At 39.6% G+C, this 15,695-nt stretch overlaps 1 long non-coding RNA gene across 1 annotated transcript; it reads left to right on the top strand.

The window, feature by feature from the left end:
* On the top strand, window positions 1–14,856 carry LOC140712082 (uncharacterized). The gene is made up of 4 exons (XR_012093537.1): window positions 1–168; window positions 1,920–2,038; window positions 10,376–10,529; window positions 13,765–14,856. It is a non-coding gene; the product is annotated as an uncharacterized lncRNA (long non-coding RNA).
* Window positions 14,857–15,695: the final 839 nt, after the last annotated feature.

The raw sequence follows: 15,695 nt of genomic DNA, 5'->3' as shown, positions 1-15,695 counted from the left end.
CACAACTATTTATTGAATTTCTGTTCTGTGCCACATACTATTCTAGGTGTGGATCTATGACAGCTAACCTGACAGACAAAATCACTTACCCCTTGAAGCTTATAGTCTTGGAAAGGTGGAGAGAGGAAAGACAGACAATAAACAAATGAATATATAAATTGTTAGCTGGTAAGTTCTATGGAGAAATATAAAACTGCTAGATGGGAAGGTAGGGGATTATGATGGGGTGGTAGGGTGAAATGGGGGAGGGCAGGGGTATTCTATTTTATTTAGAGTGGTTAGAGAAGACCTCACTTGTCAGGTGCAATTTGAGCCCCAGACTGAAGGAAGTGAAGTAGTGAATCTCGCGAATAATCCAGGTAAAGAACAATCAAGGTAGAGAGAACAACTGCAAAGGCTCTGAGGCATGAGTTTGCTAAACATCATCTGGAATCAAAAAGGAGGTCAGCGTAGCAACGGCTGAATGAGTGAAAAGAAGATGATCAGGGGCTAGCCTGACTTGGAGCGTGTGTTGCTGGATCACGTAAGCCCTTGTAGAACTGATTAAGGACTTACACTCTGAATGAGATAAGCACCCAAAGATAGGAAGCCATCAGAAGGTTTGGGTTTGTTTTATTTTTTGTGGAGACAGGATCTCACTATGTTGCCCAGTCTGGTCTCAAACTCCTGGCCTAAAGTGATCCACCTTGGCCTCCCACAGTGCTGGGATTACAGGTGTGAGCCACTGCATCTGGTCCACTGGAAGATTTTAAGAAGAGGGATGGCATGATCACCTAAGTTGTGAAAGGATCGTCCTGGTGCCATGTGGAGCATTGACTGTAGGCGTTAAGATAGAATCAGAAAACCAGTTGGGAGGCTTCTGAGATGATGGTGGCTTGTGCCAGCTTGTAAATTAAGAAGGTAGTGAGAAAGCATCAAATTCTTTATGGTTTGAAGGTTGAGCCAACAGAATTTTCTTTTGGTTTGGAGGCAGGATGTGACAGAAAGACACCAAGGTTTTTGGTCTGAACAACCAGAAGGATGGGACGTCTGTTAGAGAGATGAAGACTATAGGGGTAGTGGGATGTAAGTTTGTGTGGTCTTAACCATGAGTCTACCTGTGAGCATGTGGTTGTTAAGAAGTATAGACTATGAAATTAAGTCTTTGTATCCAGAAAGTAGGGTCTGGCTGTGAAATCTCTGGGCTCCTCACATGGGCTTAGGAGAAGCAGGGGACACCTCAGTATCTACACAGCTGCAGTGGGCCCTACAAAGAATAATGTGCTCATATACTTGTAGAAAACTTCCAAGGGATGTGTGGATTCTGAGCCTCCCCCTTTTAAATTTCAACTGTGACATTATACACATATAGTAAAGGTCACATATGTTAAGGGCAAAACTTGAATTTTTACATATGCATACACCCATGAAACCAGCATCCCAAATCAAAGTTTAAAATATTTCCATTGCCCAGAAAAGTTCCCTCAGTGCCTTTGCCAGTCTATACGGGTTCCCCTCTTTCTGCAGAGGTAGCTACTATCCTAACTTCTGTCACCAAAGATTTCTTTACTTCTTGGACTTTATATAAACAGAATCATACAGTATGTGCTCATTTACATCTGATTTATTTTAATCATCTTATCTATGAGTTTCATCCACGTGATGTGTGTAGCAATCGTTCCTTTTACATATTTTATATTTTTCAATGATGTATAAATTGTATAAATAAACCAAAGTGTACTTATTCATCCTGGTGTAAATGGACATTGGCATTGTTTCCAGTTTGGGGATATTATTCATAAAGCTACTGAAAGCATTCATAGAAGTGTCTTCTGGTAGACTTGCACTCATTTTTCTTGCATATATACCTATGAATGAAATTTGCTGAGTCATTCTCTCTCTCTCTCTCTTTTTTTTTTTATTTTTTATTTTTGAGACAGAGTCTCGCTTTTGTTGCCCAGGCTGCAGTACAATGGCATGATATCTGCTCACCCCAACTTCTGCCTGCCGGATTCAAGCGATTCTGCTGCCTCAGCCTTCCGAGTCGCTAGGATCACAGGTATGTGCCACCGCGCTCAGCTAATTTTGCATTTTTAATAGAGACGGGGTTTCGCCATATTGGTCAGTCTGGTCTCGAACTCACAACCTCAGGTGATCCATCCACATCGGCATCCCAAAGTGCTGGGATTATAGGCATGAGCCACCGCACCCAACCGAGTCATTCTCTTTTAAAATGTTTGTAACTTGACGTCATTCTTATTCAAATGAAACCTGTATTTTTTTTAAAAAGTCCCCTATCAACCAGAACAAAACTCTGTACTTCAGCACTTTGTCACATCTCCTACAGACAAATCTACTCCTCAAAGAATTTTTAATAATAGATGATTTAGTATTAATGTACACACTTTTATATAATTATTAATATCTACACTTTTATATTATAGGCCAGGCACCATGCCACATTCTTTACTTGAGCTCATGTAATCATCAGAAGAACTCTTTGACGTACACACTATTATTTTCCCCATTTTACAAACAAGGAAATGGAGGCATTAAGTTGAGGGATTTGCTTGCTGTCTTGCAGGTGCTAAATGGTACAGCCAGGATTCAGCCAGGTCCCATTCTTGCTGCAAGAGTTTGTGGGAAGTACTTTTGTTTTCTCCCACAGCTTACCTTCAACTACCTGTTGCTACCATGTTCTCCTCAGCCTTGCCTTGCAGCATCTCCACCTCCCATCCTCCACCCACTTGACGCCATTTCTCTTCCTTTTTACACGGTACAATTCAGCGCATCCCAGCTGTCTCAGTTGTGCTTCTTACTCTTACTATTTCAAATATGCAAAAGCCTTTATCCTGAAGCTGACTATTCTCAGCAAGCAAAGATACCTCAATTACTAACCAACATCCACCTTCTTGAGAAGGGCAGATGGGGTGTTTGTATGGGAAAAGGGGAATACTTTGAAATAATATAAGTTGTGTTTTCCTGTCAGATGTGTCTTTGAAAAGATGTTTGTTTTGTTTTTGTTTTCAACCGTTTTCTTTTCACTTCTCTTTCCCTGGTGTGTGGTAGGTGGTCTAGTATTTTGGTGATTGATGGGACACGAAGTATGATAGAAATAGATGTGGCAAAGATGACTCCAAGGCTTTGATCTCAGGGACTACTAGAGAATGACTGTGTTTGCCAACGGCAGGGAAATTGAAAAGAGCTGCTCATTCCTCCCAACCCCCAAAGGAATTAGCAGCTGTGGGAGCTGAGAATTTTTTCGGGACATGGAAGTTTGGAGAGGATAATGCAACACTGCAGTAAACACATTCAGGTCGTGGTAGTTGTGTGAGACTGTGGTACAAGTGGAGAAACGAAGATTGCAGATAGAAGACTTAGGAATTGCCAGCATAGAAGTGGGGGCTGAAGCAGCAACTGGAAAGTATTCTTCAAAGAATGAGGGTGAAAAGGGCTGACTGAGTGGGGCAAGGAGAACTGTGGGAATCCAGGAATGGTAATAAGAAAAAAAAAAAGAGAGATGGAGAGGTAAGAAGAGAATCTGAATGTTATAGCATTATGGAAGCCAAAGAAGAAAAATGTTCAATAACAGCAGCTAACACTTATAAGCCTTTAATAATGACATGTATTATTTCAGTTAAAATTCTCAAAAACCATATGATCGAAATACTGTTATTTCACCTGTCCTCAGTGATGGACATAGATTATTGAGGTTAGATAATTTGTCTAGAGTCATACAGCAAGTAATCATATCAAGATTAGGTGGACCATAGGATCACGGCCTGTAAGTACTCTATAGGATGCATTAGAGAAGCCAAAGTTTAGATACAATGGCTAATAGTTATATAATCTTTATTGTGTCCCAGGCTCTGTTAGATGCTTTTTTATACTTACTGAATTCTGACAGAATTTTCAGATCTGCTATCCCCAAACCAAGGTGTAAGGATGTATTGCGTGACTCACCCAAGACCACACAGTTGTGAAATAATGGAATTGGAATTAGAACGCTGTCAGTTTGTTTCAGAATTTGTACCAAAAAAAAAAAAATGTTTAAGAGGGGGAAAAAGTCATCTTTCCATTTTAGCAATTAAAAAACGTTCAGTCTTTTTGTTTCCTATAGTAGATCTTTTCAATTTATTCCTCATATCTAACTGAAATTTTCTATCTTTTGATCAGCATCTCCCCAACCACTATTCTCCATGACCCCAGCCACTGGTAACCATCATTCTACTCTCTGCTTTTATGAGTTCATTGTTTTTGTTGTTGCTGTTGATTTTGAGACAGAGTCTATTTGTTGCCCAGGCTCGAGTGCAGTGATATGATTTTGACTCTCTGCAACCTCTGCCTCCTGGGTTCAAGCCATTCTTGTGCCTCAGTCTCCCCAGTAGCTGGGATTATAGGCATGCACCACCATGCCCACCTAATTTTTTTTTTTTTGTATTTTTACTAGAGATGGGGTTTTGCTATGTTGCCCAGGCTAGTCTCAAACTCCTGGTCTCAAGTGATCTGCCTGCCTCAACCTCCCAAAGTGTTGGGATTATAGGCATGAGCCACTGCACCTGACCTTGTTTTTTTTTTTTTTTTTTAGATTCACATATAAGTGAGATCATGCAGTATTTGTCTTCCTGTGTGCGGTTCAGTTCATTTAACATAATGTCCCTGTTTTTGCTGCAAATGCTAGAATTTCCCTCTGTATTAAGGCTAAATAGTATTCCATTATGTACATATATCACATTTCCTTTATCCATTCATCCATTGATTCCATATTTTGGCTATTGTGAATAGTACTGCAATAAACATAGTGCAGATGTCTCTTCAACAAACTGATTTCATTTCCTTTTTATATACACCTAGTAGTGGAATTGCTGGATCTGAAAGCCACTATCTTAACCTCTGTTAGATGTCTCTTATACTTTCTCTCTCTGCTCTGTGTCCACCTTGCAGTCTTAGTCTCTAGAAAATCATATCCATTTCATGACTGCCTGCTATCTTCCCCCTGCCATCCCCAACTTTTTCTTTTCAACCATAGAAAAGAACTTGGAGTTTCTGAAGGGCCAGTAGTCTCAGTTGAGCAGATTTTAATTACAAGTGGAAAATCGCTGACTGCCCTAATGTGGCAAAGATGTTAATCATGTAGGTAAAATTTTCTTCTATCCTTTCTCATTTATTTTCTCTCTGATGAAAGCCAGGACGAATATTATATACTTCTCACTGCTTCTTAGGTGAGAAATGCCACCTATGAATGGTTAGGGGAGCAGTGGTTAAAATGGAAGTTTATGTGTTTATTATAACCAGAATGTAGACTTGCCAGGTGTAGCAGATAAAAATACAGGATGCCCAGTTGAAATTGAATTTCAGTAAAACCACGAATAATTTGTTTAGCATAAGTATGTCCCATGTAGTATTTGGAACGTACTTAGGTTATTAAGAAATTATGTTAGGCAGTTACAGAGGGTAAAAGAGTTCTCGGTGAAATTTTCCTTTAATAAAAAGCAGCCCCAAACCACTTCTTTTCTAACAGAAAGCAGCCTGAAAAGTCAAGTTGCAAGCATAGATATGCAAGCTAGAAGCTTGCATATGTAAATGTTTGCAGGTGTACCTGGAAGCCAGGTATATTCAATATGGTGATCCCTGCTCCCTTTTCTTTGTCACCACATGTGTGGGTGTCATGGCACCGGCCAGGTAAAGACACATATGCAGATGTCATGGTGACAGCCAGGTACAAGCCGTATTTGCTTAATAAAAGATCAGGATGGGAGGGCCAGTCTTCTGCAGGCTATGTAAATGGCACACCTGTCAAACCAATCCCCTGGGCCTTATGTAAATCAATCAGCACCTCCTCAAGCCTCTATAAAATCAGTCAAATCTTGCCCCAACCTGGAAACCATTTTGGGCAACCGTTTTCTCAACATGAGGAAACTTTCTCTCTTTCTCCTCTTGTTTGTCTATTAAACTGTCCACTCCTAAACCCACTCCTTGTGTGTGTCCGTGTCCTAAATTTTCCTGGCGCCAGACAACGAACCCCGGGTATTTACCCCAGACAATGGAGCCATTTCAACATTTCACTGGACATCTTGTATTTTATCTGGCAACTCTACCAGACTGTGAATTCACATCAGCTTTTCTCTATTTGGTATTTAAATTAATTCAAGCTAGCAATTCATGGCACAAAATGAGAAATGGTACAAAATGTTGTCTCTGGAATTTTGGTCCCTTTGAACTCTTCTGGAGATATTTATAAACTGTACTTTCTGAATATTCTGATACTATGAGCAGCAGGAGACAGGATTCACACATTTTCCAGAGAATGGGACATGCAGATGGATCTAACACTCAACAAAATTATGTTTATGTATGCTATGGTCCGAATGTTTATGTCCCCCCAAACTCATATATTGAAATCCTCACCCCTAAGGTGATGGTATTAGGAGATGGGACCATTGGGAGGTGATTAAGTTTTGGGGATGGAACCCTCGATAATGAGATTGTGCTCATATAAAAGAGGCTCAAGGGATACTCTTTCCTCCTTCCAGCATGAGAGGACGGAACAAGAAGGTGCCACCTAGAGCCAGAACACAGTTCCACCCCAAATGTAGAATCTGCTTTGATCTTGAACTTCCCAGTCTCCAGAACTATGACAATGAATTTCTATTATAAGCTACTTAGTTTATGGTATTTTCTTATAACAGATTAAGTAGACTAAGACAGTGTTATGATTTGAGTTTGGGCGGCTCATGACTGTCTGGTTTCACAGTGAATTTGAGTATTCACTGGCTATATCTATCTAACTAAAAATAAAGGTCAATTCTGTGATTTTTGTATTTATTTAAATCAGGCAAATAACTATTCAAAGTCTCCCCCAATGCCTCTCCTTTTTAGTTTTAAATATCTGATTTAGTCTTGACATAACCTACTTTTCTATTGTTACTCACTTTTTCATTTTCTGTAGTACTCTACTAATTTCAGACCCCCCTCCCCTTTTTTTTTGAGACAGAGTCTAGCTGTGTCACCCAGGCTAGAGTGCAGTGTTATGATCTTGGCTCACTGCAACCTATGCCTCCTGGATTCAAGCAATTCTACTGCCTCAGCCTCCTGAGTAGCTGAGATTACAGGCACATGCCCCCATACCTGGCTAATTTTTCTATTTTTAGTAGAGACAGGGTTTCACAATGTTGACCAGGCTGGTCTCGAACTCCTGAGATCAACTAATATGCCCCCCTTGGCTTCCCAAAGTGCTGGGATTACAGGTGTGAGCTACCATGCCCAGCCCAGACCCCTTTTCTTATGTATAAAATCAATTAAAGATACCTGATTAGAAACAAACACTATTGCAATTGTGATGGGTAGAATTTGTATGCTGATGTGTGATTTTCCTAATGTGGCTTCTTTTGCTGATAGATATAATGTTTTTATACTTTTTGACAGTTAAGAGTACCTACTGTATCAGTAACAAGTCCAAAAGAGAAATAAAAGGAATCGATTCTTTGTCATTTATTTATTTAGACAACAAATATTTACTCTGAGCCTGGTGGATACAGCCGTGAAGAAGAACAGCTAGTCTTTATTTGTGCTATCCTTTTCCCAGAGCTTTCCATGTCAGTCGTTGAACCCTCACAATGCTCTTATGAATGGGTACTTCAGTAATCATCATCTATTTTACAGATCAGGAACCAAAGCAAGGAGAGGTTGAATAACTTGCCCAAGGGCACTTTCTTAGAAAACATCAGCAGGACACATGCAGTTTAGTGTTAAAGCCCATTCTCTTAAAATTCACAACTTCTAGGTGAACAAAACAGGCATGGTCCTTGCCCTTAGGTAGCTTACAATACTCTCAGGTGCTATTTGCTTTAATAAAATATGCTATGTGCAAAACCCAAGACTGATTAATTCAAGGTAAATATACCTACTGACTTTCAAAGCATGTGAATGTGTATTTGCACTTGTTAGTTTTTCATCTTATTATGGGGGAGTAATATTTTAAAAATCACAGCTATTAGTAAAATATTCAGTAATTTTGGTCTAGTCTAAAGTGCTTATGTTTGATTATGCATATTTGTTAAATATGGACAAAAATCCAGAAAGACATTAAAATACAAATCAATCTGAGCTTTATATGAAACTATTCTTATTAATGTGACATCTATGCAGAAACATTTCATAAATACTTATGAGTTGAAAGGTTAACATAATTTAGTAAACCATGACTAATCACCCATTCAGCCCGTTTTCCATGCTAAGAATTCTTAGAATTCAGATCTCCACTTTTCAGAAACCAATCAGTCTTACCCCAAAGTCATTGAACTAGTGGGCTAGATATCTGTCTTGAGGTACTGTGCACCATAACTATCTGGTTTATTTGTCTACGTAGAAGAATTCACTTCATCCCTTTCAGAATAATAATGTTTTTCAAATTTCCTTGCACATTTTGTATAAAGACTTTTAAAGGATCTTTCCTATTTTTTTATTTATAGGTAGTATTTGAGTTTTCTCCCTTTCCACTTATTCTTTTAAAATAAAGTATTCTGAATTTTATGATAAATCCAATATGTTTTTTAAATCTTAATTCTCCACTTTCTGACTCCTCAATTCTTGCATGTTCTTTGTAGGGTGTATTCTATATACTTATTCAAAATAAATAAATATCAAGAAATCCAAGTTTGCCTGATTAAAACACACACACACACACACACACACACACACCCATTGCCCTATAAATGAATGATTTATTTATAGTATTACTTTAAAGAGCAAGTTTCTCCTGGCTTATTTAAAATCTTGTCCTAAACACACGTACTTTAAAGAAGATATTTATTTTTTGACCTCAATCCATCTGACCTAAGGAAAGTTAAACTTTCCAATAATTCTAGACTTTCCCTGGTCATCATCACCATGCATAGGAGGGCAGTAGTGAAGATGGTAGAGGGAGGGAGGAAAAACCCAGAGGTGGGAAGCTTGACCTGACAACTTAAGCCATTTTGGAAAATTGGCTTCTAGCAGCTGACAATGGTAAAGCTATGTAATCCAGTGGTCAGGGGCATGGGCTTCCCAGGCAGACGGCCCTGGCCGTCTGTTTTGTTTCTGACTGTTTTACTTCCCTGCCATGGGCTTTAAGCAAGCGATTTAAGCTCTATAAACTTGGTTTTTTATCTGTAAAGTTGAAGGAATAGTACTGTAGTCTTCATAGATTTGGTCTGAAGTTTGTAATATAACAAATAATTTCTATTTATACCAGTATTTAAGACTTGTTATTCCAATTAACAATTTCATTCAGGTATTGCAGTTATTGAATACCATTGGCTAGCTCAATTGAGCAGGAAAGAAAAGACGTTATTTTAATTGTATCTAGTAGGATGGTATCACTTAAACACATTATTCCTGTTTTCACAGACTGCCCACAAAGTCATAAATAATTTGGTGCCCCCCCACAAAATCCTTAAGTACAAACAGTGTTTCTTTCAAGGAGAAAGTTAAAAGCAGATGATAAGAGCCTACCTTCTCTAAACTCATTTTAAAATGTTTGTTAGGAAAGGATTTCTTTGCTTTCTTCTTCTTGAGACTTGCATTCAAAAGAAAAGACTAAATTTAGAGTATCAGTACCTGCATAACAAAAATAAGTTGGAGTTCCATCTATCATTACTCTGCCAACTTGATCTTCAGACTCATCCAGAAACAATCTTAAAGATCTATATCTAAATCCAAACCCAAAGTCCATAAATCAACATGTCTTGTGACTAGGGAGATGAAAGGAACAATGGCAGCCTAAGGGTTATTTATTTAATAGTTATCAGAATAATTACTTTAATTTTTTTTTCCTGGCCAAAACTGAATTTTATGGGGTTTTGGTTGGTTTGTTTATTAATCGTTAGCCTTTGGGATGGTTATATTCTTTTTCCAGGATTTGGATTTCCATGAGATCTTGGGAAACTCTTACATAGGTTGGGAACAAGCCCCCCAAAATCTGGCCATAAACTGACCCCAAAACTGTCCATAAACAAAATCTCTGCAGCACTGTGACATGTTCATGATGGCCATAACGCCCACACTGGAAGGTTGTGGGTTTATGGGAATGAGGGCAAGGAACACTTGGCCCGCCCAGGGCAGAAAACTGCTTAAAGGCATTCTTAAGCCACAAACAATAGCATGAGTGATCTGTGCCTTAAGGACATGCTCCTGCTGCAGTTAACTAGCCCAACCTATTCCTTTAATAAGGCCCATCCCTTCGTTTCCCATAAGGGATACTTTTAGTTAATATCTATAGAAACAATGCTAATGACTGGTTTGCTGTGAATAAATATGTGAGTAAATCTCTGTTCAGGGCTCTCAGCTCTGAAGGCTGTGAGACCCCTGATTTCCCACTTCACACTTCTATATTTCTGTGTGTCTTTAATTCCTCTAGTACCACTGGGTTAGGATCTCCTTGACTGAGCTGGTCTCAGCAAGTGGTGTCCATCATGGGAGCTCGAATCCAGGTCGAAGGGTCACCAGAGTGATGGTTAGAGAACGTGGAACTAGCTGGAGGACACCTGAGTACCCTTAAAGGAATCCCCGTGGTGAGTAAGAAGGGGAGCTCAGAAGTATCAGGGTAACAATGGGATAAGTGTGGGGTCTAGTTTCTTTCACCTTGAAACTGTTTCACACTAATGATGAGGAGGAAGGACAGTGTAATGAAGTAACAGAAGAGGTTACAGAACAGGTTTATTTGCCAGCTAAAGCTAAAGTGGCAAAGGAAGGAGAGGTTCATCCCTACCCTTCTGTATCTCCTCCTTATTATTTTGAAGAAAAAGACCCTCCAGATCTTTCTTTTCCAGAGGACACTGGGGGAAAGGTAGTTGCCCCAGTGACTGTTTGAGCAGCACCTCGAGCGACTACTCTTGGTTCTATTCAGGCAGGAATTCAGCAAGCTAGAGGAGGGGGTGATATAGAGGCTTGGCAGTTCCCCGTTAGAATACACCCCCCAGATCAACAGGGAAATATAGCTACATTTGAGCCTTTTCCTTTTAAATTCGGGAAAGCACATTTAGTCGATTATATCAAGGCCTGTGATGGTATCGGAAGTAATCTGCATAAAGCTACTTTGTTGGCACAGGCAATGGCAGTACTGAGAGTGGATAAAGGAAATATTCTGTTTCCTGAAGCTTGTTTTAACTGTGGGAAGCATGATCATACTAAAAAAGAATGTAGAAAAAAATCATTGAGGCTGCCAGATAGGGGGAAAAAGAAAACTGCTGATCCTGAAATATGTCCAAAATGTAAGAAAGGTAAACACTGGGCTAATCAGTGTCACTCTAAGTTTGATAAAGGTGGGAACCTGATTTTGGGAAATGCCATGAGGGGCCCACCCCGGGCCCCATTCTAAACCAGGGCATTTCCGGCTCAGGCCATTCCCTCACCCCCATACAACGTCTGTTCCCTGCCACAGCTGGTAGTGCCACAGTAGATTTATGCTGCAAAAAAGCTGTGAGCCTTCTGCCTGGGAAACCCCCGCAAAAGGTCCCAACAGGAGTCTGTGGACCCTTGCTAGCAGGGACAATAGGATTACTTTTAGGAAGGTCTAGTTTAAGTTTAAAAGGGGTACAAATACATATAGGAGTCATTGATTCAGATAGCAACGGGGAGATTCAAATTGTATCTACTTCTGTTCCCTGGAAAGCAGAGCCAGGAGAGCACATAGCACAGCTCCTGATTGTGCCGTATGTGGGAATGGGAAAAAGTAAAATTAAAGGAACAGTAGGATTTGGAAGCAGAAATAAACAAGGCAAAGCAGCTTATTGGGTAAATCAAATGACTGATAAATGTCCCACCTGTGAAATAACTATTCAGGGAAAGAAATATAAAGGTTTGGTAGATATAGGAGCGGACATTTCAACCATTTCTCTACAGCACTGGCCATCCACATGGCCAATTTAACCCGCTCAATTTAATGTGGTTGGAGTTGGTAAAGCTGCCGAAGTATATCAAAATAGTTTTATTTTGCATTGTGAAGGGCCCGATGGACAACACCTGGGACTGTTCAACCAATTATAACTTCTGTAGCTATAAATTTATAGGGAAGAGATTTATTACAACAATGGGGAGCACAATTCTAATTCCAGAACAATTATATAGCCCTCAAAGTCAACATACAATGCATGAAATGGGGTATGTCCCTGGTATGGGACTAGAAAAAAAATTGCACGGTTTGCAAAACTACTTCAAGTGGAAAGACAAAGTTCCTGCCAAAGATTAGGATATAATTTTTGATGGTGGCCATTGTTAAACCTCCAGAACTTATACCTTTAAAATGGTTTACCGATAAGCCAATTTGGATAGAACAATGGCTGCTAAGTAAAGAGAAACTGGAGTCTTTAGAGAAATTAGTTACTGAACAATTAAAAAATGGCCACATAGTTCCAACATTTTCCCCTTGGAATTCTACAGTTTTCCTAATTAAGAAAAAATCAGGTAAATGGAGAATGTTAACTGACTTAAGAGCCATCAATTCAGTTGTAAACCTGTGGGAGCATTGTAGCCAGGATTTCCTTCTCCTGCTATAATTTCAAAATTTGGCCTTTAATGGTCATAGATTTAAAAGACTGTTCCTTTACTATCCCTTTAGCTGAGCAAGACTGTGAATGGTTTGCATTTACAATTCCTGCAGTAAACAACCTGCAGCCTGCTAAGTGTTTTCATTTTTTCACAGATGGGTCTAGTAATGGTAAAGCTTCTTATTTCGGCTCAAAGGTAAAGTTTTTCAGACGCCCTATACTTCAGCTCAAAAAGCAGAGCTTGTAGCTGTAATTGAGGTATTGACTGCTTTTAATATGCCTATTAATGTGATTTCTGATTCTTCATACGTGGTTCATTCCACACAGTTAATTGAAAATGCTCAGTTATGACTTCATACAGATAAACAACTGATGACTTTATTTACCCAATTGCAAACAGCAGTTAGAAGTAGAATGCACCCTTTTTACATCACTCACATTAGGGCTCATACACCTCTTCCAGGATCTTTGACTGAAGGGAATCAAATGGCCGATCACCTAGTTGCTAATGCAATATATAATGCTAGACACTTTCCCAATTTAACCCATATTAATGCCTCTGGTCTCAAACACAGATACAGCATTACCTGGAAAGAAGCTAAAGCTATTATCCAGCGATGCCCAACTTGCCAAATGGTACATTCCTCATCTTTTACAGGAGTTAATCCTCGAGGATTGGAACCTAACTCTCTTTGGCAAATGGATGTCACACATATTCCCTCGTTTGGGAGACCAGCCTACGTACATGTATGTGTGGACACCTTTTTTCACTTTGTATGGGCTACATGCCAATCAAGAGAGTCTTCTGCCTGTGTTAAACATCACCTTTTGCAGTGTTTTGCGGTGATGGGCATTCCAACTTCTATTAAAACAGATAATGCTCCAGGCTATACTAGCCGAGCTCTAGCTACATTTTTCTCTATGTGGAATATTAAACACATTACTGGTATCCCATACAATTCTCAAGAACAAGCCATAGTGGAAAGAATGAATCTCTCCCTAAAACAGCAGTTGCAAAAGCAGAAAGAGGGAGACAGAGAATATGGAACACCTCAGATACAACTGAATCTAGCATTATTAACTTTAAATTTTTTGAACCTGCCCAAAGGCTAGATGTTATCAGCAGCTGAACAGTATCTACAGAAACCAGCTACAAAGACAGAAGCAGAACAATTGGTTTGGTGGAGAGATCCAATAACAAAAAGTTGGGAAATAGGTAAAATAATAACTTGGGGTTGAGGTTATGCTTCTGTTTCTCCAGGCCAAATAAACAGCCGATTTGGGTACCATCAAGACACCTGAAACCTTATCGTGAGCCAGATGTTGAGGAAGAGACTCTGGGAGGATCCTGAGGACCCCCCTGTTGCAGCCATGTTGAGGCTGATGGTGAGGAGGACCCCAACTGTCACGAGCAACACCTGTTGAATACAGCCACCTACCTGGGGACAGATCAAGAAGCTGTCACAGATGGTGGAAGAAAACTTGAGGAAAGCAGGACAACCAGTCACAACGAGTAATTTAATGGTAGCTATGACAGCAGTTGTGAGTATTCCTTCAACAAGGGCTGACACAGAGAACAATTATACTTATTGGGTGTATTTATCAATCTTGGCTGGTAATAATGCCTGGATATAATCACTCTGACACAGTTACACATGCTTTCTGATCTCAGTATTTACCATAATAAATCTGCTCATATAATTGAGGCATACTGCCCTCAAAAACCTATTTGTAAACAAAATTGAACCTGGCCAGAAAAGATGAACATACTTGTTTGGGAAGATTGCATTGCAGAACAGGCAGAGTTGCTATGCAATGATTCCTACGGAATCACTATTGATTGGTCCTCTAAGGGGATGTTTAGCTTAAGTTGCACCTTTCAGTCTGTGTGCCATGGCCACACTATGTTCAGCTGGTCTGAACAGAACAGTCAGATGGTAGAAATGGCAAGAAGTATGGCAAGAGTTCCTATTATCTGGAACCATGGCAGTATAGTGGCACCTCAATCTCAAATGATATGGCCCGCTCTAGGAGCTTAACATAAGGATTTGTGGATACTATTAAATGCTCTTAATATGATCAAAATTTGGGAAAGAATGAAAAACATCTAGAAGGACACTCTGCAAACTTGTTTTTGGATATAGAAAAATTAAAAGAACAAATATTTAAAACATCCCAGGCACACCTGACCTTAATGCTGGGAACTGGAGTGCTTGAAGGAGCTGCAGACAAGTTAGCAGCTAGTAACCCATTAAAATGAATGAAAACACTTGGAAGCTCTGTAATTTCAATGATGATTGTGCTTTTAATCTGTGTTGTTTGTCTTTGTATGGTCTGCAGATGTGGATCCTGACTCCTGCGAGAAGTAGCTCACCATGAAAAAGCTACCTTTGCATTTATTGATTTGCAAATCAAAGAAGGGGGACACGTTGGGAACAAGACCCCCAAAATCTGACCATAAACTGACCCCAAAACTGGCCATAAACAAAATCTCTGCAGCACTGTGACATGTTCATGATGGCCATAACGCCCAAGTTAGAAGGTTGTGGGTTTACAGGAATGAGGGCAAGGAACACCTGGCCCGCCCAGGGCGGAAAACCACTTAAAGGCATTCTTAAGCCACAAACAATAGCATGAGCGATCTGTGCCTTAAGGACATGCTCCTGCTGCAGTTAACTAGCCCAACCTATTCCTTTAATTAGGCCCATCCCTTCATTTCCCATAAGGGATACTTTTAGTTAAATGTCTATAGAAACAATACTAATGACTGGCTTGCTGTGAATAAATATGTGAGTAAATCTCTGTTTGGGGCTCTCAGCTCTGAAGGCTATGAGACCCCTGATTTCCCACTTCACACCTCTATATTTCTGTGTGTGTGTATTTAATTCCTCTAGCGCCACTGGGTTAGGGTCTCCCTGACCGAACTGGTCTCAACAAGAATTGAAAAGTGAAAGATATGAAATATTGAGTATAAAAGCAACACATAATGATTGGGAAAGTTTTGGAAAATATAGAAAAGCATTAAAAAAAATAGATCACTCCAAGATCTCACAACCCCAAGTTTACCTTTGCTAATCTTCTGGCATACTTCCTTCTTGTCTTTTATAATACATGTGGTATTATATCATAAATGTATATATACATATTATATCATATGAATATAGACATTATGTACTATATAATGCATAATAC

This window comes from Chlorocebus sabaeus, chromosome 7 (assembly GCF_047675955.1).
Source record: "Chlorocebus sabaeus isolate Y175 chromosome 7, mChlSab1.0.hap1, whole genome shotgun sequence".
Lineage (NCBI taxonomy): Eukaryota > Metazoa > Chordata > Mammalia > Primates > Cercopithecidae > Chlorocebus > Chlorocebus sabaeus.
This window is presented reverse-complemented; position numbering and strand designations above follow the sequence as displayed.